The 25,396-nt window shown below is 44.0% G+C and overlaps 1 protein-coding gene across 3 annotated transcripts in view; it reads right to left on the reverse strand.

Annotated features, from left to right (window-relative positions):
- The window catches only part of ccdc102a (coiled-coil domain containing 102A), a 153,677-nt gene extending 129,598 nt beyond the window's left edge, over window positions 1–24,079 (reverse strand). For 2 of the 3 annotated variants that reach the window (XM_088371592.1, XM_088371590.1), the window contains exon 1: window positions 23,956–24,079. The gene's annotated coding sequence lies outside the window, so the exon portion shown is untranslated. The remainder of the gene's footprint in view (window positions 1–23,955) is intronic. The other variant, XM_088371591.1, reaches the window with a different exon arrangement.
- Window positions 24,080–25,396: the final 1,317 nt, after the last annotated feature.

The raw sequence follows: 25,396 nt of genomic DNA on the forward strand, positions 1-25,396 counted from the left end.
GAACCACAATCTCTCAGGACCTGAAATGGACCGGCCACATAGACTCTGTCCGGATGAAGGCCCAGCAGAGGCTGTACTTCCTGAGACAGCTCAAGAAGTTCAACCTGCCGCAGGAGCTGCTGAAGACCTTCTACTCTGCCATCATCCAGTCTGTCCTCTGCATCTCCATCACTGTCTGGTTTGGATTGGCCTCCAAACAAGACAAGCACAGACTGCAACGGACAATAAGGACTGCAGAAAAGATAATTGGAATCAACCTCCCATCTAGCCAAGACTTGTACCTGTCCAGGACCAGGAAACGTGCAAGTAACATCTCTACAGACCCTTCTCACCCAGGTTGCAGTCTGTTTGAACTACTCCCCTCCGGATGGCGTTATAGAGCTCTGTACACTAAAACCAGCAGACACAGAGACAGCTTCTTCCCCCAGGCTGTTGCTCTGATGAACTCACACCACTCTTAGAGTCTCAGAGTCATTACTGTGCAATAACATCCTGCTCTCCACACCTTTTTTGAATTGTCTACACTGTTTGTACTATGTGTCCTCTTTGCATCCATTGCAGCCTGGTCATCCTAGAAGAGGGACCCTCTCATCTGTGGTCTCTTCTCAAGGTTTCTCATTTCCCCTAGCTGGAGTTTTGAGTTTTTCCTTGCCCTCTTGGGAGTTTAAGATCAGGGGATGTTTGAGAATATCTGCCATTTTTCAGATGTCCTGAGTGTTGTTGTTAGTCACCTAAATGTTGAACATAGGCTGGTATTTACCGAAGTCAAATTACTTGTTTGACACGCTCAAACATGGCGAATAAAAAACTCTTGAATCTTGAATCTGCTTAGACACTCTCTCCACCTGCATATCAAAAACCCTTTCCGCCCTCACCCCCCGGAAAACCCAACGCCCACGGACCTTGTCAACACTTACAACAACATTATGTCTACCTCCTTCAACACAGTGGCTCCTCTGAAAACCAAAACGGTCACCTTTACTCACTCCGCGCCCTAGTTAAACCCGGAACTCCATAAACGTAAGAAACAACTTCGACAGCTAGAACGATTATGCAAGAAAACCGGTCTCACAGTCCATGCCCTGGCCTACAAAGACCTTATGCATCACTACAAATCAGCCCTTAACAAAGCCCGCTCATCTTACTACTCTAGTATCAGCCACTCTGGTTCTTAAAACCCACGTTCCCTGTTTTCGACCATAAACTCCACAAACCCCACGACAATACTTCATCATCATTCACCCGAGAGAAATGCGACACTCTTTTGTCATTTTTCAACTCAAAAAAAGAAAACATCTACCACCAGCTCTTATCCGCCCCCTCTAGTACCCCACAACCTGAACCCACATTCTTTTCATCATCCGTCACCCGGCTATCAACTTTTTACCCCATAACTTCTGTTGACCTCTCCCAAATACTCTCCACCATGAAATCCTCTAACTCCCCCCTGGACCCCATGCCATCCCAACTAGTTAAAGACTGCCTCACCCCCATTGCCCCACTCATCATAGACATCAATTCCTCCCTCACCTCTGGGACAGTCCCCTCACTTCTTAAGCTTGCAGCCATCACTCCTCTCCTCAAAATACCCGGCCTTGACCCTGAGGACCCCAACAACTACAGACCCATCTCTAATCTCACATTTCTATCAAAACTACTGGAAAGAGCCATCACATCTCAACTCAAGACCCACCTCCTTGCAAATAACCTGTATGAACCATTCCAATCTAGTTTCCGTACACACCACAGCACTGAAACGGCCCTACTTAAAGTCACTAACAATCTCCTGCTTTCCTCTGACTCTGGTTCTATCACTATCCTTCTCCTTCTTGACCTCAGTGCCGCCTTCGGTACAGTAAACCATTCCATTCTTCTCAACCGCCTAGAATCCATCGGCATCACCAACACCGCCCTCTCCTGGTTCAAATCCTACCTGTCTGACAGATTTCACTACATCACCATTGACCAACACAAATCCCACACCACCCCTGTTGCACACGGAGTCCCTCAAGGATCAGTTCTGGGCCCCATTCTTTTCACTCTGTACCATTGGTCACATCACCCGCCGCCATGGTTTCAATTCCCACTGTTACGCTAATGATACTCAACTCTACATCGCCACCAAAACCATCTCCCCTGCCATTCTCTCCACCCTCACTCGCTGCCTCACAGACATTAAAGACTGGATAACTCAAAACTTTCTCAAACTAAACAGTAACAAAATGGAATTCATCATCTTCGGTCCTAAATCCAGCCTCCACACCTACCACAACTTCACACTCTGCATTGACGGCCACTCTGTCACTCCCTCCCCTCTAGTCAGAAATCTTGGACTTTATATGGATCCCACACTCTCCTTCAAACCCCTTTGCCCTCCCCCATCGTCTGTTGTCTTCCGGGTCAGAGCAACGCTAGCGTCAGACCTGTTGACTGCCGCTTCTGTCCCGGACCGTGTTCATTACTTGTTTTTCATTTTTTCTGTTTTCAGTGTACTCGTCTATTTTTTTATTTATTTCTCGTGTTGTCTTTCGTCCACCTCACATCCCTGCAGCTCCGCTCTCGCCTACTTGTTTCCTCTCCCTCGGACTTCCAGCTACGGTAGCCATCAAGCCAACAGCCAACTGGCCAAAAACACCACCGGACCCTCCTGCCTTCCGACTCTGAGCTTGTGGTCGCCTGCTGTGGACTCGACCGCAGCTCTGGCCCGGCTCTCCGGCCTTTCGTCCGGCGTCCTCGGGGGACGGGCTCGACTCCCTGCAGGCTCGCCAACTGTGGCTCTGCTGTGTGCTGCCGTGATGCGTTGGGGCCTGCCGTTCGAGCGGGTACGACCGGCCTCAACACCTGGTCCACTTCTGCTTCTTCACGAGGCTGGGATCCTTCGCCGTCGCCGCTACATCTGGATCGGCACTTCCCCGATAGCTCACCCATCTCCTCTTTCTGGACTACCAACCCCTCGTCACCCCCAGCTACCGTACTGCCAGCCTCAACAACCTCCGCTCCCGCCCCTCCTGCTTCTCCATCCATCTCCTTCACACTGCTGACCGATGTCCTGTTATTAACTATATCCTATTGTTTCTCCGCCACACCCCTCCCACCCCCCGTATGTCCCCACTCTTTTTATTCCCTGTAAAGTGTCTTTGGGTTATTGAAAAGCGCTATATAAATTAAATGAATTACTATTATTATATATCAACCACGTCACCAAAACATCCTTCTTCCATCTACGAAACATTGCACGCCTATGTCCCTTGCTTTCCACCCCTGCAGCAGAGACATTAGTTCATGCATTTATTACCTCCAACCCGGATTACTGCAACAGCATCCTGTATGGCCTACCCTCAACTGTCCTTCACAAACTGCAATATGTTCAAAACTATTGAACTGACTGCTCAACCGCTCACCCAGCAGACAGCACATCACCCCTGTCCTCGGTCATCTTCACTGGCTCCCAATAAAACAGCACATACATTTCAAGATCCTTGTCACCACCTCCTGTATGTGTGTGCGCGTGCAGATTTTCTATGTAAAGCGGCTTTGAGTGTTTAGAAAAGCGCTATATAAAACCGATCTATTATTATTATTATAGTAGGACATACCGGGAAAACCTTACCAGGGAGGCTTCCAAGGGACATTCTAATAAGATTCCCGGGCCACCTCATCTGGCTCCTTTTAATCTGAAGGAGCAGTAGCTCGACTCTGAGACAATGATGACTGAACTTCTCACCTTATTTCTAAGTGGTAGCTCGAACACTGAGGACGAAACTTCGGTCAATTGTATGCGGGATCTTGTTTTTTCGAGTTGCGAGTCGTGACCATATGTGAGGGTCGGCATGTAGATTAGATCCTGCTATCGTAAAATCGTAAAAAAACATATATAAGTCGCTCCGGAGTATAAGTCGCATTTTGGGGGCAATTTATTCCACAAAATCCCACACCGAAAACAGTCATGAACGAGCAACAACAGGCTAAACGATAGCAACAACAGGCTAAAGGATAGGTATGCTAACGTGACAAACACAAACAAAGAGCTGAGAACGGGCCTGACGTAACATATAGAGTGATTAAGGACAACAGTTACATGAATAACATGTAACTCCAATTCATTAAATCCATCTATCGTTCTTTAGCAACAATGGGTGCGCGCGGCTGAGGGCGCTTGCACTTCAAAATATTCCACAGGCTCATATAACGATAGATAAACTATATTTCAAATAACTATAATATAAGCCAATAATATTATCAAACCATCCGTGCACTTTAAATCCATTAAATCCATCGATCAAATTCCTCGTCCTTTGTCAACATCGCCGCGCGTGCGCCCTGACGTCAGCCTCGTCTTTATTCCACAGATCTACTATATAACTATATTGTAGCGTTAACAAAGTACAAGGATAGACGTGGGTTTGGTAAACGGCTCTTTATTAAACAAAACAAACTTCCAAGCGTGTGGCGGCGTGGACTTCCAGACAGACCGGGCGTGCGTAATGGCCATGTCCGAGCCCCGCGCACCGTTTGCGGACAGCCACTCGGCCGACCGCCGGCCCCCGACTCAGTAGAGTAGGACCGGGCGTGCGTAAAAGCCATAATAGTTTTTCAAACCTCCAAATCCTTAATTCCTTCAAACTCTTTGTCCTCCGTGTCACTTAGAAATGATCACCGCTAATGATGCCGGTAGTCCTTATGTGGGCACGTTTGTATGTAAACAACCGCCGCGCCGCGCTACTGACGTCACTTGAAATAGTAATCCATTGGTACATCACGGTTCTCCAAACTTTCTTTCTGCTGCTCGATTACTGTTTTCAGCTGCATATTTTACAACTTGAAGTTTGTAACCTGCAAAATATGAGTTTCTTTTTGGTGCCATTTTTCTTAAGCCCACCCAGTTGATGAGTCACGGCCAACGGTGAAATTTAGAGCGCCCTCATCCAGTTTCGTCTGAAAATATAATTTTTTTGGGTTGTTTTATCAAAGTCAAAGTCTGCTTTATCGTCTTTTTTTTATTTATTTATCACGGCCAACGGTGAAATTTAGAGCGCCCTCATCCAGTTTCGTCTGAAAATATATATTTTTTTCAGATGTAGTTTTTTGTTTTGTTTATTTGGTTGTTTTATCAAAGTCAAAGTCTGCTTTGTCGTCGATTTTTTTTCATATACTAAGACACACAAAGAGATTGAAATTACGTTCCCACTGTCCCTCGGTGAGATAGTACACATATGCATACAAGCAACACAAAAAACCCAAGAAGGCACAAACAATGAATACGAGTGTTGAATAAATGATAAATAAACAAATAATAATAAATAATAATAATAAATATAAGAGGAGCAAAAATGGAGCAAGTGTACATACAGCAGACAGTGGACTTGGATATGGTGCTTTAAAGTGTTAATTGCTTTATTTGATGTTCTCTCTATTTTTTATGTTTTGAATATGTTTAAGATAAAGATATAAAAGCATGTGAAGTGATCAACTATACTAAAAATAACATGGGAAGTGGTCAACTATACTTGTAAGTAAGTGATGTCTTAATGATCATGTAAAAATTTGTGAAAAAAAACATATACAAGTCGCTCCTGAGTATAAGTCGCCAACCCACCCAAACTATGAAAAAAACTGTGACTTATAGTCCGGAAATTACGGTAAGTATACTGTTGCACTTCTATGAAAAATCCACCTCCGCTATACTCCCACACTGCACACGTTTGTCAGTTGACTGTGGTAGGGTGTGTTCCGTGACCACTTACAAAGTAGGACATCTGAAAACATTGTACGCGTGTGTGGAATTTTTTTTTTACTTTTTATTATTAATTCATTTATTGAGATTATTTATTGAGAGCAATTTACTTATTTATTTGACACACCAAAATCATAACAGCTGCATGTTAACTAAAGTTGCAAGGACAGCATCTGTTGGAGCGGTACAGGGGCGGGTCCTCACTTAGTGATGTCAATAATAGTCGTTTCTTGGATGGGAGCGTGGGGGTTGGACTGCTGCTTAAAGCATAGAAATGACCAGTAATGCTCCAAGATATGTTCATGTCAGAAAACACTACTTTGGGGGTACAGTAATCCCTCGCTTATCGCGGCTAATTGGTTCCAAGACCACCCGCGATAGGTGAAAATGTAGAGAAAATATATGAAAATATATTATTACAATATCCATAAAAGATTGTTATGAACCTTTATTGTATTTTTAAACACTGTATATTGTACTTTTAAATGTTTTTTGTATTCTTAAACAATTTAGTAAACATTTTAAAGTCAAACTGATTTTCATAAACATTCTTTATTTAAATAAATAGGAAAATAAAGAAAATAAATAAGAGTAAATATATTGTTACAATATCCGCACAAGAATTTTATGAACCTTTATTGTAGTTTTATACACTTCATTGTTTTTTAAACACTTTTTGTGTTTTGAAACAGTTTGTAAATTCAGTCAAACTGACTGTCAGAAACATTCTTATTTATTCAAATAAATAAGAAATTAAATATGAGTAAATATATTGTTACAATAATACACACATGACTTTTATTAACCTTTTTTGAAGTGTAAACGTGTCTGGCTCCTCTCTGTTCTTGCGTGCTGGCCGACTGACACGCCCCGGCGGTCCAACGCTAGTGCGTCCGCACAAGACTTTACTAATTTTATATTTAAACACTTTATTGTATTTTTAAACATTTTAAAGTGTAAATGTGTCATGGCTCCGCTCTGCTCTTGCGATGCTAACGCACCCCGGCAGCCCAGCGCGAGGGCATTCGCACATTGCTCAGAGGCACGCCCTGCGCTTAGTGCTCATTGCCGGCCGCTGTCCCAAATTCTGGACGGAAGTGTTTTTGGGTTTTTTTTTCCTTCCTGCGGTTACGCTCACTGCCGTTGTCCCGACTGTTTCTGCACGGCGGTGCATTTTTCCTTCATGCACGGCTGTGTCACGTCTCCGCTCTCGCCCTGCTGGCCTTTGGCATCACGCGCCCTCCGCGCTAGACCTCTGAGGCGCGCATCGCCAATACAGAACTGCTAATCGTCAGCCCTCACAGTTTTTGTCTGTTTTGACACTCACGCCTCCCACCTGATTCCCGTTTGCCTGACCCGCTGTGGTGTTACGAGATGACTGCATGATGCGAGCTCGCTGACCGGCTCGTAATTTTAAAGTGCACACAAGTGTCTGACTTCATAAGACCAAGTCGGGTTGTTGTGATGCGTCTAGTGTGTTGGTGGAGTGCCCAGGGTATGTCACTTCTCACTGTCAACCCTCACCGCTGGCTAGCAGTATGCGAATGGGAGAGCCGAGTGCGTAAGTCTCTCCCTGCCAGTACATAGCCTCTCTAACACCAAGCCCTATGTAGTGCCTCCACGCGGCGACACATGGTAACTGGGTACAACACGGACCCAGGCAAAACTACAAGGGACTCGGTTGGAGGTCTGGCCCCTAGACGTGCAGCACGCAGGCCCACCGGTGTGTGGACACGCCCTGGTGCCCACGAACCAGCCCCCAACTATGGGTTAAATAGTACCACTGCCCAGTGGGCTCCTCGGGAGAGGAATGGGCTAAGGGAGTCAACCCCTACAGAAAATCAATTTCCCCTTGGGTTGGTGTCAGGAAGGGCATCCGACTGTAAAAACTTTTTGCTCCAAAAATATTCTCAGTATGGCTAGACAAACACAGAAGAGGCGGGGTACAGCCTTAAGTACCCCGTGGGCATTTTCATCAGCCTACGACAAAAAGAATGATGGAAAAGGAGGCCAAACCGCAGGTGGATATGACGGCTCTCAGCCCGATGGACTGCGGGGAGGCCTGAACCGGAATAGAGAGGGGCAGGAGGCACGTGTTAGGGTGGCTACATGGAACATCGGCAGCATGTCGCACCGATCCGGGGAGGTGGTTGAGGCTCTACACAGGAGAAGGGTGGATGTCTGCTGTGTCCAGGAGTCGAGATGGAAGGGTGGAAGTGCAAGGATGTTGGGTGCATTCGGCAGAAGGTACAAGTTCTTCTGGCAAGAATGCAATGAAGGGACTGGTGGTGTTGGAGTACTTATCGCTGAAAAGTGGATAGATCAAGTGCTCAGCATTAGCAGGGTAAATGAGCGGATCATCTTTGTGAAGTTAATCGTTGGGAAGCGCCTGACAAACGTAATTTCAATCTATGCCCCTCATGTTGGCAGAAGTCAGGACGAGAAGGATGCGTTCTGGGACAAGGCCATCATGGTGCTGTCAGGGATCCCCCAGAATGAGGTCATAATTCTGGCAGGTGATCTGAATGGACACGTGGGAAGGGAGTCAGATGGCTTTGAGGGGGTACATGGGGGACAGGGGTACGGCATGCGGAACGCAGAAGGAGAGAGGATCCTAGAGTTCGGCGACACACTGGAGCTGGTGCTGTGCAACACGCTTTTCAAGAAGGACGAAGCCAAATTAGTAACATACAGTTCGGGTGGCTACAAGAGCACAATAGATTACATCATGGTCAGAAAGGAGGACCGCAACCTGGTCAGGGATGCCAAGGCAATCCCCGGAGAAGAGTGTGTGTCCCAGCATCGCCTAGTCATCGGAGACTTAACTCTGCGAATCAAGAAGGTGGGGGCTAAGAAGCATCCTCCCAAGTTGAAGGTGTGGAAGTTACATAGCGCAGGGAGTAAAAATGAGTTTAGGGAGAATATTGAGCATATAGCAGAAGAAGTGGAGGAGATGATGAAGTCGGGTGGTGTGGATGGCAAGTGGCAGGCAATGAAGAAGGCTCTGCTTGAAGCTACAGAGGAGGTGTGTGGATGGTCAAAGGGTAAAGCAAGACAAAGAGAGACATGGTGGTGGAACGACAGCGTCGAAAGAGCGGTGAATGAGAAGAGGAGGTGCCATAAAGCATGGAAGAAATCTAAAAGGGAGGCAGACCGAGCACGGTATGTAGAAGCAAGGAGGGCGTCACGGACAGCAGTGTGGGAGGCCCAAGAGACCAAGAGGAAAGAATTTGCAAGTGAACTGGAGAGTGAGAGAGGACGAAAGAGCTTCTTCAAGATAGCAAAGCAAATGGTTAAGGAGAGGCGTGATGTGACCGGTGCAAACTGTGTAAAGGATGAGGATGGCAACATCGTGACAGACAACAGAGGAGTGAAGGAAGTATGGCGAAGGTACATGGAGAAGCTGCTGAATGTGGAGAATGACTGGGATGGAGAGGTGGGATGCGACGAAGTGGAGGGTGAATGTGGCCAGATCACGCGAACGGAAGTGGGGAAAGCCATGAAAGCCATGAAGGATGGAAAGGCAGCTGGACCATCTGGAGTGGTGGCAGAGATGCTAAAGGCAGCGGGAGACGTCGGTGTGCAGTGGATGACTGACCTGTGTAACAGTGTCATCACTGAGGGGCACATTCCGGAGGACTGGACAAGAAGCATCCTGGTGCCGCTATTCAAAGGGAAGGGGGACCTACTTGCATGCAGGTCATACAGGGCCATAAAGCTGCTGGAGCATGGAATGAAGTTGTTAGAGAGGGTGTTGGAAAGGAGGGTGAGGTCACGGGTAGAGGTGGACAAGATGCAGTATGGCTTCATGCCTGGTAAAGGTACAACAGACGCAATTTTTGTCATCCGACAGATGCAGGAGAAATACCAGGAGAAGAGGAAGAGGTTGTACTTCGCTTTTGTTGACCTGGAAAAAGCATTCGACAGGGTGCCAAGGGAGGTGGTGAGATGGGCCCTAAGGAAGTCGGGCGTGGAAGAGGGACTGGTTAAGGCTGTGATGACTCTCTACTGCAGAGCATGCACAGCTGTTAGAACAGGAGTTGGCGACAGTAATGGGTTTGAAGTAAGGGTAGGGGTGCACCAGGGATCGGTGCTCAGCCCATTATTGTTTGCTATCGTGATGGATGTGGTATCGAGGGAAGTGAGGGGTGGACTACCATGGGAGCTGCTCTACGCGGATGACCTGGTATTGATGGCTCACAGTCGAGAAGACCTAGCTAGGAAGCTAGCAGCATGGAAGACCTGCCTGGATGTGAAAGGAATGAAGGTGAATGCGGCAAAATCAAAGGTCATGGTCGGTGGTGCTGGCCTGGGAGTGGTACCACAGTCAGGAGCATGGCCATGTAGAGTTTGCGGGAAGGGGGTGCAAGCTAACTCTATCCGGTGCAAGGGTTGTCAGAGATGGGTACACCGGAGATGCAGGGGAGAAGTCGCCCAAGCAGACCCAGCTGAGCAAGAGGGGCTCATAGTAGATGGGGAGATGTACGAGGTGGTGGACAGCTTCTGCTACCTTGGAGACATGCTTAACGCTGATGGTGGGGTGGACCTAGCAGTGACTACAAGGGTGAGAAGCGGGTGGAAGAAATTCAGGGAACTCATGCCCTTCTTAACATCTAAGGCCCCATCCCTGAAGATGAGAGGCCAAGTGTACTCCGCCTGCGTCAGAAGTAGTATGACGTATGGAAGTGAGGCATGGGCCCTGAAAACAGAACACGAAGAAAAACTAAACAGAGCAGAAATGAGGATGATCAGATGGATGTGTGGTGTGTCAATGAGGGAGAAAAAACCCAGTGCAGAGCTGAGAAAGAAGATGGGAGTGGAGGCCATAGTGGATGTGGTGAGGAGAGGCAGACTGCGATGGTACGGACATGTAGTGAGGAAGGACGAGAACGACTGGGTGAAGAAAGTTATGTCGTATAACGTAGAGGGAACAAGACCCAGTGGCCGACCTAAAAAGACCTGGCAGACGACCGTGTCAGCCGACATGAAGGCACTCGGCATCAACCACGAGATGGCCATGGACCGTTCCCGGTGGAAGAAAGCCATATCAGGAACCCAGTCCAACCCAGCGGCGCCTGGAAAACGGACTTTAAACCGATGATGATGATGACACATGCAACGGCTTCCCTCTACTTTTGCCATGCTGACTGGTTGTTAACACCCCCGCTACCCAGCGCGAGGGCATCCGCGCAAGACTTTTATAATTTTATGACGGGCAAACAGGACGATCCGATCGAGAGTGACAAGCGGACACACAGTTCTACTCCGCTCTGCGACCGAGGAGCAGAGACGTGATAGTATGTGTGTAATCAAGTGCAAGTCTGAGGTGCTGCCAATATGTTGACGCAGATGAAGTGAATAAAGTGCAGGAGGCTGAGATAAAGCGTAGTTAGAACTGCTAAGCCAATCAGCTGCAATGACAACATCTTCCCAATGGCCATTAGTGCCATATGGGCAGACAAAGTCCTGCGCTCCAAGTGACGCCACAAAAAGCTGCGACCAACGGGGAGTCGCTGTTGGTGTAGGGGTGCACTTGCCTGTCTTGTTGCCTGTCTTGTGTGCTTCTTTGCATATGACGCTGTGAATGTGTGTGCGTGCGTGTGTGTGAGGCATAAAAAGAAATCCGCAATGCACTGTATCTATCCGCAATGTTTGTTTAAAAAAAAAAAAACTGCAATGGAGCAATAGGCGAAGCGCAAAGTAGCGAGGGGTTACTGTAGTTGAGTGAGGAATTCGCTTTTAAACATAACTAAAAGCACAAAAATGATGACTAGCTATGATAAGCCTTTTTTTCTAATCAGAGGAAATAGTGACATAGTTAGATTTCCGGATACAGTAATCCCTCGCAATATCACAGTTCATTTATCGCGGCTTCAGTATATCGCGGACCCCCCCTCAAAAAAAAAATCAAAAATTCTAAATAAATATTCTAAATTGAGGCATTATGGCACGGACGTTGCCCGCATGCCAGCAGAAGGCAGGGAGTGCCCACACAATTGTAGTGCATACACTTGTACCTTGTTATAAAAAAGTTGTTATAATAATGAGTTCTAAAAACATATTTACAGTATCGTACCTTGTTATAAAAAAACGTATAATAATAAGAGTTCCAAAAATATAGTTACAGTATGTAGACTTGTACCTCGAACATATAAAAACATATTTACAGTATGTATACTTTAGCTACATCTACATATGTTACACACCCACACATCCACAGACACACCCACACACGTATCATATTTATATTATGTATACATTATTTTCTGTATGTCATTTATACTATTAATATAGTATTTATATGTTTGAAACTATTAGTTAATGTTAGAATGATAACATATGCACTTATATGGTTTAATATAGATCTATTGATACACCAAAAAAATATGTATGTTAAAAATAAGAGGGTGACACTACTTTGCGGATTTTCACCTATCGCGGGTGGTCTGGGAACCAATTATCAGTGATAAACGAGGGATTGCTGCACTTTTATTTTGGAAAAACACCACATTTTTATAGTACCTCTTTTACTGGAGATCTTGAATGTTCTTGCATCCGCTAGAAGTGGACTGGTCTTGTGTTAGTAATAGTTTTAAAAAAGTTTAATACTCATATCTATACATACTACAGTAAAATTATTTCTATTTTTTTTTTTTTTATGACAAGTATGAACGAATTTAGCGGCAGCTGGGTTTCGAGAAGTGGCCGGCTAGACCACAGTGTACTGGTACTGAATGTTCTCCCCAAGTTCGAGTCTTGAAAAAAGTTTTCTTTATTTTTAACGTTAACATTTTCTTTACGTGTTAACGTGTGCTTTAAACAAACCGTATCAAAATGTCGAATACCAGTACGAGTTACCTCATCACAATGGCAAAATATCATATCCACAAATTAGAGCCATAAAAATAAAGACACTCCCGGGGATGCCTTCATCGCCCGATTAAACAGAATATTGACCTATTCTTGCCGCAATCATGTCCTAAAAAACGATAGGTTGTGAAGGAATGGGGTTAAAAAACAAAAAGTCCTGCCTAGCTACAAAAACAGATATGCTCAAACCTCATTGAATAAAGTACATAGGCAGACAAGTATATTCACATTTTAAATCAATAAAAGAAACATTTTAAGCATATAATTATGTCATGCGGTCACGTTTATTTTCCGGATTTCTGTCTTGTCTGTGTCGTAACTTCACTTCCTGTTTTATTTTGTCATCCCTTCCGTTTCAGTTCATGGTTCCTTCCTCTGTTTCTGTTGTCTTGTATTCCCTGATCCCGATTGTGTGCACCTGTGTGATTGACGCTAATTGTCAGCACCTGTGTCCCAGCCCTTTTGTGTGTATTTAGTCCGTGTCTTCCCCTTGTCTTGTGCCAGTGTGTCTTGCCTCGTCCCGACCACCAGCGATTCCTTGCCGTCCGAAGTCCTAGTAAGATTCCTCCTTTCTGTCTCGCCACAGAGCGACGCCTTTTGTTAGTGCCTTGTTACCCATAGCCCTTTTTGTCTCGCCCGAGTGCGACGTCTTTTGTTTGGACTTTTTGCCGAGTGTTTCCCTCGCAAGAGGCGCTTTGAGTCGTCTTTTTGGTCATCTTTTGTTGGAATAAATCAGTGCAAAGAAAGACTCTGCATCCGAGTCCTCCGCCTTGTTCCCTGCCTGACATAATTATACCTACACACCTAATCAGTAAAGAAGACATAACTACGCATTTTTTATATGTGGTAATGACAAAGGTTTTATTATTACTTCACGATCTGATATGTATTTCTGTGCATTTGAAATAAATATTTTTTTATACATTGCCTGAATAGCCTAACAACCCTTAAGGAACTGTTTAATGCATGCCTGATGTTTTTCTAAATCACGGACACTGCCAAAGGCATCTAAGAAAGTTCAGTACTTGGTTACCGTATTGACCAGAATATGAGATGGTGTTTTTTGCATTGAAATAAGACTAAAAAGTGTGGGTTGTCTTACATTTGGGGTCTAGACATTATACCCATTCACAACGCTAGATGGTGCCAGATATCTTTAAAGCGAATGCTGAACCCCTGTCACGAAGAAGAAGAAAACAAAAATAGCGGTATTTGTATGTAGTTTTAAAACGTAAGACAGTACCTAAGGAGGCGATGCCAGCTGGCATTATTGTACATGTCCAGGAAAAGGGCTGGATGGAGACCGAGGTTGTTGTGGACTGGCTCAAGGTTGTGTGGGGCAGACGGCGTGGGGGACTCAGAAAAAAGAGGAACATGCTGATTTTGGATGCATTTTGTGGACACTTGTCTGATCCAATCAAAAAACAAGTGAAGGCGATGAACGGTGACTTAGGGATCATTCCGGGGGGAATGACAAATCTGCTGCAGGTGTTGGATGTTGTGGTCAACAAACTATTCAAAGACAATTTGCGAAAGAAATACACAGAGTGGCTTCTGTCTGGTGATCACGCACTCACACCTAAAGGAAAGATTCAGAAGCCTCCGGTACGTTTGCGCTGTGAGTGGATCATTGTTAGATAAATTGTATATATATGTTATCATGCGTTCCCTAATGAGTACTTATTAATAAAATTATTGCACAGAATGCTTGCTGTTTCGCCTTGCAGATGTCCACCAGTCCACAACAAGTCATACGATGCTGTCTGGAGCTTCCTGACCTTCTACACCTCTGGGAATCCAGGAAAGTTGTTATGTCTGCACATGGCATTTCGTCTATCTATGCACTCTTTTCTCATGGTGTCTTGTCTGTGACTTCTTTTTTCACATAGCATTTTGTCCTTGCACTCTTCATGTTTCTCATGGCATCCTGTCTGCAACTTCTTTTTTCACATAGAATCTCGTTTCTTCTCTCATGAGACAAAGCCCACGCTTCCCCCCACCTCAGGGGCTAGTCTCACATTGTGGGTAGGGCATTCCTAAATAAAAAGAGTGAGGAGTGTAAACAGACCTTTAGCGTATTCGGATTGCTGTAAGTCTGGATGCACTCCTCGCGAGAAAAGACTCAATATTCTGCCTCACTGGTTTTGTCTGCTGATCCTTTTGCTGATTTTGAACCTGACAGATTTTTGGGGGCTCGTCCGGGATCTCAATAGACCTATTTCGGGGTTCCAGCTGACTTTTCGACGCAGGACAAGTCCTTGGCCAAGGCATATAGAGAAACCCTTTTCACGGGGCTGACTCGATCAGTTGGTTGGACGCCGGAGTGGTTGACGAGAACATCCGAGGAAAAGAATCAGCAGACTGTGAGTACGAATGTTGATTCTGTTAAAAGGAATGAAAGTGCAGTGACAAGAGGTCACTTAAAACCTTGACAATTCTAGACCCTATCAAGTGCAATTAGAAACAGTTAAATTCTGCATGGGATGGTGGAGTCCCCTGACGTAAACGTCAGTTAAATTCCACGGGAGGGCGGACTCCTCTGTTTTCTAAAAAAAAAAATAAAAAAAAAAAATACAGGTAATTTGGAGCAGTTAAATTCCACTGAGGTGTCGTGGGGCCTCCTAACTTAACCTTCCTAATGTGTTAGCTTTCTGCTGCCATCTGTGGTGTTTTTCTTAACTCTTGTTTTGCTGTTTTGGCTCCCTTATCCATGAAAAGATATATATATATATTATATCTACTTCAAGAAAAAGGCAAAAATAAGTTTTTTCTTACACAATAGGAAGGTTAAAGAGTTTGTTAAAATCCACGGGAGGGCGGACTCCCCTGCTTGCCTGTGAGACGATAAAAGTGCGCATTGTGTGTGTGTGTGTATGGTTTGACTGAGAGTGACCTCATTTGAGCTCTCCTCTATATAAACACACAGGATTGTAAAACAGTGGTTTTGTGTGGAAGCAGAGGAAAGGAGAATTACCACTCATTGAATATTTTACCACTGTCCTGTGAATTAAATTGGCTTTAGGACACTGTAGGTGCCATTCAAATTGCCAACTCCGAAATTTAGAAAAATAAACCATGGGAAAATCAAAATAGCAAACAAAAGTCGCTACCCCGACATGAATTAAAATGCAAAGATTGGAAATTAATGGAAGGGTCGACACCGAAAATATAAAATATCTTGACAAATGCATATTTTGGACAGAGGTGGGGGGGTTGCATTATGCGACGTGACGGTGGCGAGACTCTCCGCACTTCAGTTGATCCCCCCACCCTTGTTATCAGCTGGGAAGATTGTCATGTCTATGTTGTGGGCCCGTGTGTTTGTTTCTGTGTATGTTTCTCTTTATGTATCAGTTCGTTATAAAGGTTGGAATTGCGTTAAGTTGGTGCACGAAAACGGTGTGCTAGACAATGGTTTATCAGATTTGCATTGTTAAATGTAAAAATTAGAAATTATAGAATAATATGACGAGGAGACGAGGAGAGTGCCCAACCCTCATAAAAATGTGGGAGTAAGGGAAAACATACATTGTAGAACTGGATAAAATTAGGTAATGATTAGAAATCAATGGTGTTATTATTATTCTCTAATCCCCTGCATTGCAAATGTCTTCTTGATGCAGATAGATTAACAGGCTAGGACTTTAGTGAGGAGATCATTTATCAATTGATGGGGGTTAGTAATTGTCCAAATTCTAGTCAAATGTTTTGAGGGACCACAGCAACAACATTATATTTAATTTGCAGGCCATTATTTAATATGATATGACAGTGTCTAGCTAAGTAGACTGTTCTATCAAAAAATGTGAGAGTGAAGGAGGAGGTTTGATTTGTAATCTGACATTTGGGTCCCATTTTGAAGAGTCTCTGCAGGAGGATAGATTGGTTTTGTTTGTTTTTAAAGATATGTTTAACAGTTTATCTCGGTGCAGTAAGGATATAGAAATTTTGCAAGACTTAAAATTAAAAATTAAAAAGCAAAATTACATTCTCATTTACCCAGATGAGAGGAAAATTGAAAGATAAGGAAGACGAAGAAAAGATAAAAAAGAACTTGCTGTTGCACAGACAGGAAGATGATGACAGTGTCAGCGCGAGCTCGCTTAAGAATCGCAGCTAAGAATGTGATGAATGAAGATGAGAAAAATGATCAAATTACAAAGACAGATGTTGTGGCACGGCAAAGCGAACCATCCTTTCTGTCTTTGTACCCCAAATTAAACAACTCATTGCTTCCTATAATTTTAGAGGTGATGAAGTACAACAAGTTTTCATGGCATCCTTAACCAAACATTGGGCAAGCGTTAAAGGCACCTGGAGTCTTTTTGATCTCCAGGGCCGTCCATTGGAATATAACGGGGTGCCATTACAAATACAAATTGACCAACTATTGGGCAGGATAAAAATAAAATTCCAACGTAGAGCAAATTACACAGACATTGGCCGAACTAAACAAAAACAAGATAAGGTGTTTGAAGACTTTAGACACAGACCAGAAAGAGTGTTCAACTGATGTCTATGATCAACAACTCAAAAATGCTCAACATGCAAATTTGCGATCAGTATTATGTCAACAACGAAGAAATTCGACAAATTTTTTCCCTATAAAATGGTGCCGTTTGGGTTTGAAGTACATAGTCGCTTCAAAGGAGGAAGAGCATGATTTAAGATACGCGATTGATCAATGAGAAGGCTATCCCTTGTGCCAGGGGTGTCAAACTCATTTGTTCGCGGGCCGCGGTGTAGTCATGGCTTCTTTTGGAGGGCCGGTATGACTGTCATACCCGAGTAGATGTGTGAGCGCCTCATATTGTGGGAGCTGCAAAACAAGCTGACGAGTAACTCGCTTTCAAATCAGACAAATACAAACTGGTCTAATATTTAAACTTACAACATTACTAAAAGGGAAGATAATTTGCAATTCGAGTAATGACACATGAATATGGAGCACAATTTGACACCTGTGCCTTACACAAAGGTAAAGTAGGATTAGGAATTGCTTGCAATATAATTACAAATTAGTTAACACCTGTGTGATTGATTGATTGATTGATTGATTGATTGATTAATTGATTGTCAGATTGATTGAGTGAGTGAGTGAGTGAGTGAGTGAGTGAGTGAGTGAGTGAGTGAGTGAGTGAGTGAGTGAGTGAGTGAGTGAGTGAGTGAGTGAGTGACTTTTCTGTCGCCTGCACGTCATCTTTCTTGCATGGCTACGTTGCTGTCTTAGCTGCATCTGACCGTTGAAAGATGCACGACACTCAATCCTGCCACTCTCATTCCCCTTCCTGACGACGGCGAATTCCATGATTGTGTCGATTCTGCCCAACAGATTGCAAAGGCTTGGCCTGATTTGGAAGATACGCCTCTGCCAGATGGTCATGTGGTTTTTGTTGATGGGTCTTCTAGGAAAAATGAATCTGGTGTGACCCTTGCTGGGGATGCCATTGTTACTGCCGACGAAGTCTTGGAGGCTGCTGAACTGCCATCCTATGTGGCAGCACAGGCCGCTGAGCTCATTGCTTTGACTTGGGCCTGCAAATTGTTTGCAAACAAGTCCATCACTATTTGGACTGATAGTCAGTATGCTTTTGCTACAGTGCACGTTTTTGCTCAGCAGTGGAGCAACCGTGGCATGATAACTTCTACGGGGAGGCCCGTCACCCATTCCGCAATACTGACTCAACTTTTGGATGCTGACCAGCTACCTTTAAAGGTAGCGGTTTGCAAGTGTGCTGCTCACACTGCGAGCTCTGATCCTGTTTCTCTCGGTAATGCTTTTGCTGATAAATCCGCTAAGGCCGCTGCGGAAGGCCTGCTTCATGTCCTCTCGTCTCTCACAGCTCATGATTCGATGTCACACATCTCCCCTGATGTGTTGCTTGACATGCAGTCTCAGAGCCCCTCCCAGGAACGACTCTTGGGAAAAGCGGGGTGCAACTAAAAACACCGTTGGTCTTTTTGTGTGACCTTTGGGCAAACCTGTCTTGCCTCGTAACTTGTTCAAATGGGCTGCTATTTCGAGTCATGGGGTCACCCATGTCTCGGCGGGGGGTATGATGAAACAAGTTGAAGCTATTTATACAATATACGGCTTTGCAGCTTTTTCACAACGATTTTGCAGAGCGTGTTTGATCCGTGCTAAACATAACCCACAAGGCAATTTAAAACCTCAGAGAGGGAAATTCCCGGCTCCATTGTATACGTTTCAGACAATACATATGGTTTATATCCAATTACATAAATGTGAAGGGAAAGAATATTGTTTTTTTCTGCATTTATTTGTTTTCTGCATTTATCTCATTGTAAAAAGGTGATCTCCGCAGACCCAACCTAAGTACGGAAGGTGAGCAAAGTCTGGTAATAGTGCCTGATCCTGGTGCCAAGATCCAGGGTTGACACAAAAGCTAGCAGAAGCCAATTTCCAAGACACCAACCCGAGGCTCAGGGTGTTGACTCTGAGGAGATCCAAAAACATGAGCATTGGAGGGTCATTTGGTGAGTACTTTAATCGGGCTGTAGCCTGCGCAAAGTCTACCATGTGCTTTTGGTTGCTTTTGCTGGTTTGTGTTACCATTATATTTTTTTCGGGGGTTATTTTATTTGTATGGATAGAGTACCATGAGCCCCGAACATTCTTCTCTCAGGCAAATACCAACGCTAATTCTAATCAATATGGCTCATGGGGAAAAATTGCTAGACATAAGCGCGACACTAAATCCCCTTTTGATCAGGTTGTTTGTACACCAGAAACCGTCCGCGTTCCAACTTGCGTACCATGGCTTTTGTCTTGGACTTACAATAACTCATTAATGTTTACTGTGGCTCCTAATACATCTTCTTCTATTATTTTACCTATGAAAAGTTTGAAATGTTTTCATAATGGTCACCCCACTACTGGGGATAAATGGCTCGGATATTGGTGGTATTTAACTGGTCACCCGGTTAGCACCGACTGGGGCACCCTTGTCACCACACAAACGCAAGATTTTTGGCCCTCTGGTTCCAGTGAAGAGGCTGTGTTCTTTGCTAAACGAGTAACTTTGAAGAATCAGGGCACACGCCTCCTTTTGACTCTTACACTCCCTGATGGTCAAATTCGTCCTCCAAATGCCACTTTGTTTAACACTTCTTGTTGGGGTTTTCAACTGTGGGCCTGGTCCTCTGGAATCGATCCTCACTTTCCTATTGCTATTTGCATTGATAAAACAATGTCGATCGTAGACCGTCCCGTTACAAATAATTAGCAGGAGCAAAAATCACAAGTATGCTCCTCACTGATGTAGACAGCTATTTTGTAGCCTCCACAGGAATAAGCGGTCAAACCAACAACTGGCTTCTTATGGCTGAGCAAGCCGCAAAGATGGCTAACACCAGTTGCATTGCATGCATGGGTCCAAGACCTCTTTTGAAAATCATACCTGCAAATATAGTTCCTAAGTGTGCTGTTGTTTTAATGTTAAACTCATCCATTTCACCCGCTCATGATTGTTTTAAATGGGATAAGGTTTACCCTGTTGCCTCTATGACAAAATATAAACCCCTTTTTTCGTCCGATGTAGCTAGGGGTAGTTTTACGTGCATTAGATTACCTGGTACCAGTGAGAAGCTCGGCGCCCTACCTACTCCATGTTGTGAGTCCATGACCAATGTCACTGCCCCTTTTTTGCCCATTGCTCGTAGTGATATTTGGTTTTGGTGTAATAGTAACAAACTTTATGATAGGTTGCCTTTAAACAGCTCTGGAATTTGCGCTTTGGTAACCCAACATGAAGGCACTCGGCATCAACCACGAGATGGCCATGGACCGTTCCCGGTGGAAGAAAGCCATATCAAGAACCCAGTCCAACCCAGCGGCGCCTGGAAAACGGACTTCAAACCGATGATGATGATGATAACCCTATTGCTTCCTGTTCGTTTGATACCGATGTCCTCTTATGATCTAACATCTTTTACTAAGTCCCTAGTGCCCGAATTCTGGCCGAGAACGAAACGAAACGCCGAATGGCGGGGCGCGGCTAATCCAATTTACATAGACGCCATTGGTGTTCCTAGAAGAGTACCGGATGAGTATAAGCTGGTGAATCAGATAGCAGCTGGTTTTGAATCCGCCCTGTGTTGGTGGTGTACTCTTAACAAAAATGTTGACAGGATTAACTACGTCCATTACAACGTGCAGAGGCTTGGAAACTGGTCAGAGGCGGGTTTCAAGGCGGTCCACTCCCAACTGGCCGCTACTTCCCTCATGGCTTTCCAGAATCGAATGGCCCTTGACATGCTACTCTCAAAAGAGGGCGGTGTCTGCGCCATGTTCGGTGAGCAATGTTGCACGTTTATTCCAAATAATACTGCAGCCGGCGGAAGCCTGTCCCAGGCCCTTGAGGGCCTGCGGACCTTGAACGGGAAGATGAAGGAACACAGTGGGGTGAACACAGAGGTTTGGACCGACTGGTTGAACGTGTTCGGAAAGTACCGCACCCTGGTTTCCTCTGCCCTGGTCTCCATTGCCGTTTTCTCTGCCATTTTGACCTTGTGTGGATGTTGTTGCATCCCTTGTCTCCGATCCCTAATTAACAGGCTAATTACAACTGCTATCTCTCCACCAGCTGAGACTTTCCCGTTGCTCCACAGGGATGACCTTTCGATCGACGGGGGTTCCTTCTCTAGTGACGACCCGGTCAGCGACTTTATTGTGGTAAACCTGTCCGATTTGTTTCCTGACCCTGGCTTTGCCGATTACGACTCAGTTTCCTCCCGAGTGTAAGTTAGTTCTTGCGAAATGTGATCCCTTGGCTGAAAATCTTTTTGAAGTGGCCATATGGGTGATGAGTTGGTCTCCGGGAACTTATGATAACACAGGGGGGAATGGTTAGATAAATTGTATATATATGTTATCATGCGTTCCCTAATGAGTACTTATTAATAAAATTATTGCACAGAATGCTTGCTGTTTCGCCTTGCAGACGTCCACTAGTCAACAACAAGTCATACGATGCTGTCTGGAGCTTCCTGACCTTCTACACCTCTGGGAATCCAAGAAAGTTATGTCTGCACATGGCATTTCGTCTATGCACTCTTTTCTCATGGTGTCTTGTCTGTGACTTCTTTTTTCACATAGCATTTTGTCCTTGCACTCTTCATGTTTCTCATGGCATCCTGTCTGCAACTTCTTTTTTCACATAGAATCTCGTTTCTTCTCTCATGAGACAAAGCCCACGCTTCCCCCCACCTCAGGGGCTAGTCTCACATTGTGGGTAGGGCATTCCTAAATAAAAAGAGTGAGGAGTGTAAACAGACCTTTAGTGTATTCGGATTGCTGTAAGTCTGGATGCACTCCTCGCGAGAAAAGACTCAATATTCTGCCTCACTGGTTTTGTCTGCTGATCCTTTTGCTGATGTTGAACCTGACAATCATCCACGTATGGGATGCAGTTTCCCCAAAGAGCAACATCCAAGGGTTTAAAAAATGTTGCATATCAAATGCCCTGGACGGCAGTGACTATGACATAGGAGGAGCCAGCGGAGCCAGAGGATGGGAGTGAGGACAGTGCCACTGAGAACAGCGAGGCAGAGGATGTTTGTGAGGAGTAATGCTCTGACATGACAAATCTCAGCTACTCAAGTTTAAACCAGTTTGCATTATTTTATTGCAATGTTTTTCCTAATTCAGATTTGTTTCAAGACTACAGTTACAGTTAGACTTCACTTTGATGGTTAATGCAGTTATTGCAATTTTGTTGTTTTATCACAGTAGATTGGTATTTTTACATTTCAATAACCCGAAGCCATTCATTTAAAATGTGATTGCACTTTGGTTTACATCTTAAAATGTTCAGATATTAAGATGTGATAGACAGTTATTGAATGATTTGAATGAGGCAAAATAACATGCTTTTTCTGTTGAATATATTGTTGTAATCATTTGTTTCAGATGTACTCAAATTATTTTCTGTATAAAAATTAAATTTGATGTTCAAAAAGTCTATTTTCAATCTTGAGTCTTGAAAGTGAGGGGGTCGTCTTATAATCAGGGTCGTCTTATATTCGGGCCAATACGGTATATCTTATGTTTTGATTAATGCTTGATGTGACATCGTGTTTTGCCTAATGCTAGACGCCAGCCTTGGATTACTGCTGAATGTTCTGGAAAGAAGGAAATGTTTTGCCTAACAATGAAAATATATGGCTGGAAGCATGATTAAACTAAGAATGTGACGAAAGTAAGCAAGTACATGGAGTGTCAAAAGAACAAACAAACAAATGCATGTAAGTGGTGAGTAAGAACATTAACGAATTGATGTCACACCCAAAATTTCACATAATTCCGTACAAAATGACAAAAGTGGAAGGATGATGGATGGTGTGCGACAGTGGGTGAAGTGGATGTTTGTGCAAGAATGGTGGAAAATGTTTACAGGAAGGACACTTGGAGGTAAAACCTGCAGCGGCCAAGGGTGATCACCAGGGCCAAAAGACAGGATGGAAAAGAACAGCCCTGACACACATCGAATCGCCCATAATCAGCACCCACCCCCACGGAACCAGCTCTCACCGAACCAGCACCCACTCCCATGGAATCAAACTCTCCTGCGAACTTGCCCCACCCCCCCCGGACTCATCACCCATCAAACTTGGCCCACACCGGCACGTGCAACTGAATATAAGCCAGTGGTTCTTAACCTTTTTGGAGGTACGGAACCCCATCAGTTTCATGTACGCATTCACCAACCCCTCTTTACGGGGGGGGGGGGGGGGGGGTACCGAACATCATCAGTTTCATGTGCGCATTCACCGAACCCCATCAGTTTCATATGCGCATGCACAGAACCCCTCTATGGGGGGAATGACATACCCACAAATCAGTGTGACTTCTGCTGTTGCCTTTGCGAGACCCCTGAAGCCGACTCACCGAACCCCTAGGATTCGATCGAACCCAAGTTAAGAACCACTGATATAAGCTGAGCCAAGAACCTTGAAAGTTGCCACATCTCACTGGAGACTTTCTGCTCTTGAGCATTGTCGCACTAAAGGCCCAGCGCTGTGTTGTATTTATCCTGAAAACAGAGCTTTCTTAACAAGAATTGCGATTGAACTCAACCAACCTGTGTAAGTCTAATTTTGTTTCGGTGTCTTAGTCTTTTCCTAAAACTGAAGAAAGAAAACGAGCACGCAGTGAGTGAATTGGATAACAGGTGATTGGCTATTGCTTTTGCCGTGAGGCGCGGATAGCGTGCATCCTAAATTGTGGATCAAATCCAACAGTTCGAATGATACTTTTTGTCATTTGACACCAGTGAGTCAGAAAGTAATGGGGCTCATGCAAACTACTAACGATACATAGAGCAACGTACCAATAGTCTTTCTTCTAGAGGGGTGTATTTGATTTCGGTAAAATATCCCAGTACTTGTTTTCCTTTGTCAAGACGCGATATGCGACCACTGCGCGATCTGAGGCGCGCATGCGCAGAAGGTCTGTCGTGTTGGAGGCTAACTACCGCAACGACACTAGGTCAAAACACGTTCACACATGCCATGCACATTAGTACTATAGTTAATATTTCTTCCTAATTTAAACCCTAATATCTAGTGTATCCTTTTGATGCAATTTAGGTGTTCGTCCAAATTACACCTCTAATTTGATAGAACTTAATTTATAAAATGATAAAAACATAGGCACTTCACAAGAAGTTATAGCCGTTCAAATTCACAACAGAGGAAAATAACTTATTACATAATATTATCCTCAATGAGGTATCATAATCGTGCGGTTAAATGCATTAAAAATAGTTGAAAATTAAAATAAAACTTTTTAAGAGCTACTTCAGGGGTGCCCAAACATTTTCGGAAGTCCTATATATATATATATATATATATATATATAATGGCATGCCGTTCAGGAAATTAATATTTGAATATACTGAATGAACCTTGAATATATTGAATGAACTTCGGAATATATTGAATGAACCTTGAATATATTGAATGAACTTCGGAATATATTGAATGAACTTCGGAATATATTGAATGAACCTTGAATATATTGAATGAACTTCGGAATATATTGAATGAATTTCGGAATATATTGAATGAACTTCGGAATATATTGAATGAACCTTGAATATATTGAATGAACCTTGAATATATTGAATGAACTTCGGATTATATTGAATGAACCTTAAATATATTGAATGAACCTTGAATATATTGAATGAACTTCGGAATATATTGAATGAATTTCGGAATATATTGAATGAACTTCGGAATATATTGAATGAACCTTGAATATATTGAATGAACCTTGAATATATTGAATGAACTTCGGATTATATTGAATGAACCTTGAATATATTGAATGAACCTTGAATATATTGAATGAACTTCAGAATATATTGAATGAATTTCGGAATATATTGAATGAACTTCGGAATATATGAATGAATTTCGGAATATATTGAATGAAACTTGACTGACGTCATCATTGCCGCCATCTTGTACATGCATTTTGTTGCTGCCGCAATCATGAACCAGTCAGCTCGCAATATCGTGTCAGCTATTCTTAGCAATGATGACATTGTCAATGCACTGGCGAGTGCTTGTACCACCCAAAATCCCCCGGAGACACATGCCCAGCAATATCATGCTTTGGACGAAGAAGTCCAGGCTGCTTTTAATCGGGGCGGTTTAATGTCAGACAATATTTTCACGGACCATATTCACGGCTCAACGTGCGGTTTAAATTAACACTACCTATTCTTACCTCTTCTGTCTTGGGCCCTTTCTAGTGAACGGGCG

This window comes from Syngnathus floridae, chromosome 3 (genome assembly GCF_059516105.1).
Source record: "Syngnathus floridae isolate MCC-2025c chromosome 3, RoL_Sflo_1.0, whole genome shotgun sequence".
Taxonomy (NCBI): domain Eukaryota; kingdom Metazoa; phylum Chordata; class Actinopteri; order Syngnathiformes; family Syngnathidae; genus Syngnathus; species Syngnathus floridae.